This window comes from Notamacropus eugenii, chromosome 2 (assembly GCF_028372415.1).
Source record: "Notamacropus eugenii isolate mMacEug1 chromosome 2, mMacEug1.pri_v2, whole genome shotgun sequence".
NCBI classification, from domain to species: Eukaryota; Metazoa; Chordata; class Mammalia; order Diprotodontia; family Macropodidae; genus Notamacropus; species Notamacropus eugenii.
The window spans coordinates 473,812,194-473,816,896 of NC_092873.1; the positions used below are offsets into that span (position 1 = coordinate 473,812,194).

At 39.8% G+C, this 4,703-nt stretch overlaps 1 pseudogene; it reads right to left on the reverse strand.

Annotated features, from left to right (window-relative positions):
* Positions 1–2,176: 2,176 nt before the first annotated feature.
* Positions 2,177–4,416, reverse strand: LOC140523191 (NEDD4-binding protein 1-like; annotated as a pseudogene).
* Between the last annotated feature and the right edge of the window lie 287 nt (positions 4,417–4,703).

A 4,703-nucleotide genomic window follows, 5' to 3' on the forward strand; every position in this document is an offset into this window, starting at 1 on the left:
AAGTCACATAATTCAACTAAGAGGAATAAGGCAGACTACTGACCCCAGGCTCCTCCTTGATTTTAAAAGGGAACTGTTGTATTAGGGCTGTCACCTTCCCTTTCTCATCCTGAGAGGGAGGAGGATGAATCTTTCTCAGGGAGGGGTGGATAAATCTTAGGTGACTTGGTTTTACACACCCATAAATCCCTGACTTACCATTTTAATTGAGCAATAGAATTCTGACTATCATTCTGGAGGGTGCAAATCTTCTCTTCTGCTCTTTCCCCATTCTTTTTAACTCTAAGGTTTCCTTAAAGGAATCCAAGTTACAAGAGGTTTCTCATTTGGTATCTTTGAGTAGCTATTTATTAAAAGCATACCACTTGGAATATTTTATTTTTCTTGCCAGCTTCATCAAAACATTTCTTAGGGTAATTCATTTTATCCTAATCAAAAGAACCTTATGTTGACTAATGATGATATGGGTTGTCTTAGGTCAGTTTCTGACAATTAGTTAAATATCTGCAGATTTGGGGCCCATAATGTAGAAACATATAGCCAGTTGCTATCCCTTTGGGGTGGGGGTGGGGTTGCTTCAGTGTCTTAGGAAGTTTGGTTACCCATGCGAAGTTGGCCAAGATCTTACTTTGTTCTGGAATTTTCCCCTTTTTTGCCAAGTAATGTGGACTACCTGAACTAAAGACTGGGACTTTTTGAAAATCAGTTCCTAAGTTGTAAAACCTGGGACTCTTCCATTCAACCTGCAGATTTTTACCAGTCTATGCCTGCAGGGTCTTCACTGGTTCCTCACCAGTGGTATACCTTCCCTGTGTTGCTCACCCCAGTGTCTCCACCCTGCACAGCATAAACCAGGGTCATCACCCTGTGGAGCCCAAGCCAGGTTTTCCACCTATGTCCATTAACCTCTGAGACCTTTCAGTCTCAGTTGTTGATCATCGTTACCCCTGCCAGGGCTTTCCCCACCTTGATACCCTTGAGGTATGCAAACCCCTTTTTTCCCTAATAAATGAACTCAGTCAAAAGAGATGGGAATTCAGGATTCAAGCAGGAAGGCACTTACCAGACCCCCAAGGGGGAGATGGTAGGCTGGACAGCAAAATGTTGGAGCTGGTACCAAAGCACCTGGATCACCACCACCATCACCCTTTCCAGTGGTCATGAAGAAGCCTCTCACCATGATGAATTCCACTTCTGACATTAGAAATGTCAGCTGGGTGAAACCCACTCCTCAAAATGCAAAGGAGTCCAAGTTGGGTTGAAAGCAGAAGTTTTATTAGAAGAAAAATCAGATACTAGTGCTGAGGTTCCCCCCACCCCCATATAAGATATAAAGGAGCCCCTAGTCCAGGAGAGACAGGGGAGATTTATACTGGAAAACCACAAAGGGGAAGTTAAGGGAGGGGTGGGGAAAAGAATGGACAATCTTTCCCAGGAACAGGTAGACATAGAACGAAGATGTTTTGCATGAATGGTTGACCACAAGGCTGGTTTGGGCCAGTTTGCAGGGAATGGGAGGTGGGGTGGGGCACAACTCAGCAAGATCAGGCAGTGAATACCAGCAAAGGTATCTGGGAGCAAGGAAGACTTTGGCTCACTGTAGACTCCTGACTGGCTCCTTTTAGCAAACAGGCTTACTCTGTGTCTAATACATCTACCTGGTAAGGTAACTCATATAAAACAGACAGTAATCTCAGGAGTAATTTCACAATACGCATACACACACACACACACACACACACACACACACACACACCTATTATCTACAGGCCAGTTTTGAAAACAAATCTCTTTTATACAAAATATTGATTCTGTTTTGGTCATATAGGGTTTTTAGTGGCAAATTGATTGAATTATTTTAATTCCCAACATGTGTATATTTACCTGAAGGTTTTATCAGTCAGCTGTGATTGCAAACTTCCCCACTGTACCTTTAATATCATGACTGACAGTACATTCCATTCTCTCAGATACAGATGTGCTGTCAGCATCTAAACCATTTTCTTTCTTTGCTCAGAGTCTAAGAATATCTTCAGGAGGCTTCTTTCAAATATTTGGTTTCTTCTGGGGATCTCTGTGATAGAATCACCAGTCTTGGTTGGGTGTTGTAGTACTGAGAGGTCAGATTTCTGAGGAACCCACTTAGAAGAATTCACTGTATCCCTATTGTGGGTTGTCAGATAGTGATAGGCACTATGGCATTAAGGACCCCGAAAACAATTTCTTGAAGTCCTCCACTTGGCAGAGTTCTGGAGGGAGGTAGAAAATCCCTAAGGAAATTTTTTTTTCCCAAGGAAGAATTTTTATGAAGAAATTCCTCTAATCTAGGCTTATTTCCTCCCAAAAGATCATCAAGAACCATAAATATGTCTCCACAAATGTATACTGAATTAACCTTTATAAAATAATTTCTCTCCAAGATACTGATTTAGTCACAAATTCTCTGAAATTATTATTAGTTACAATGATTCCATCAGTTTTGTCAGTTAGGTACAACAGAAACCTATCATCATGAGAAGAAATTCTTGCTGCAAAGACCATCCATGTTGGGGTAAAAAGATAATATTCTGAGGTCCTGGAACTGAATTAAAAAGTGCTGCTCTTTGATGCTACAATGCAAAATTGAAAATTGATTTTAATTCTATTTTTGCTAAGACTTAATCAAACTAGATTTAATATTCACTTTTGAGGCTCTTTTTCCTTGTAAACTCACCCACCAATCACATCTTGGAGAAACTTGCCTAAAGTTTAAGCTTTTGTCTTGTAATTACCTCCATCTTTTACACCCACTTTCTGGAGAAACTTGGTTAACCTAAAGGTCAAATCTCATCAATTTGAACCATTGTTTGTCCTTCCTTTTAGGAGAGGACCAGTGACATCACAATGACACCACCGGATGATGTCTTGACTTGCACAGGAATTGGATTTTAACGAGGCAAGAGTTGCACAAAGTCATCAGCTTTACTCTCTCTTCCAGTCATAGAAGTCCAGTAGTAGGATAAAAGTCAAGATGATTGGCAGTGGCCTAGAATGTAGCAGGTGACCACGGCATCTTCGACATCTGACCAAGCTCTAAGACTTCCACAGCACCTGCTTCAGCTACTGTTATGGCCATTGGAACATATTGTTCTGATCCACCCATTCCACTGGGGGAAGTCTTCACATGCTTGGGGTAGACATCCCTCTAACTCATCAATATTGCTTACCTCAGTCTGCTTTAGCCCAACTGCCAAAGACAGTTTTATTGGGTTGTGGCCACTGCACATGCTACAGCTTCTTGAAACCACAGGTGAGAGCTGGGTGAAAGGTGGATACCAAAGGTAGATGAGTCATCCTGAAAAGAGCTCAACAAGTCTTCGCACCAGAGATACTAGTTCTCCCTGAACATCTATTATAGCAACTCTTGTTACCCGAAGACTACTTCTATTGCCTGGGAACATTTATTTTGTGCCTCACATCAGATGTCTTGGCTGTGGTTAGGGGGTTTTCAGAAGGGGGTTCAAATGATGTAATCACAATTCTGACTATGTCATCGCTAGCCAATCAGAACAAGACACCCTTGTGTTGCTCAAGATTTTGCCATGTCATCTTACTCATAGTTATAAAAAAGGATCCTGTCAGCCTTTACTCAGGATCTTTGGTCATCGAGAGAAATCATTGACCCAGTTTATTAGTTACTGCTAGTCTAACTAATAAATTGATTGTGCTTAGAACTTTATCTCTTAGTTTATCTTAATTTCAATTGTTACAAGGATTACGCCTTGTTCTCCACTGAGGAACAAACACTCTAATGTCTCTGTGGCCAAGTTTCCAAAAGTATTCAAAGGTTATTGCAGTCTCTCAACAGTAAAAACACTTGCGCATATCATGGGCAATTGTAACATTGTTCCCATCTATGACAATGTGCTTTGGATCTGATCTCCCTGGTTCGTTTTTAAATTCCAGCCCAAATGATATTTTTAAGAGTATCCCAGAATCTTTGGACACTAGTAAATGAGGAATCAGTACAATGATTGGATGACCCTGCTAGCTTAATGCTAGTAATTGAAGACAGTAGCTAGGGTAGATTAAAAAAAAAAAGGCATCAGAGAGAGGGGTTGGCTATTTGACTCCATATGGGAAGTGTTTCAACATGCTGGTTTTCATATATAAGGTTAAGAATATTCTTTGGAATTTCGATCCAACTTTTTGATACAAAATATTTTCAGGAATAACTGGTATTTTTGGCTAGTGACTCAGAGTTCCTCTGGCAACAAAATCCACCTCTGTAAGTACTCTCTCACCATTCAAGAGCTTCTTTAAAGAGGAACAGAAGGTGAAGAGCCATCCTTTTCTACATCTGTGTTGGGAATGTGACTGGGTAGAATTCCAATTTTCTGTTTTCTCTTCTTTTGGAATGGAACTGACAGTTTTCATTTTGCCTTTTCAGGTACCTGGGTTTTCTTTTATTCTCAGAGATGACTTGAGATTTTTCTGCTATGTTTTACTCCATATGATCCTTGTTTCTTTTGGAGAAAAATTTGCTTTAAATTCATCTTGATGATTGCAAACAATGACCATTAGGACAATAACTGAAATCCTAAGGAAAATGTCTTTTAGTAAAGCTTTTTCACTTTCTTCTTTTTTATTATTATTTTATTTATTTTTTTAAATTAAATTCATTTATTTGTTTTCAACATTCATTTCCACAAAATTTTGGATTC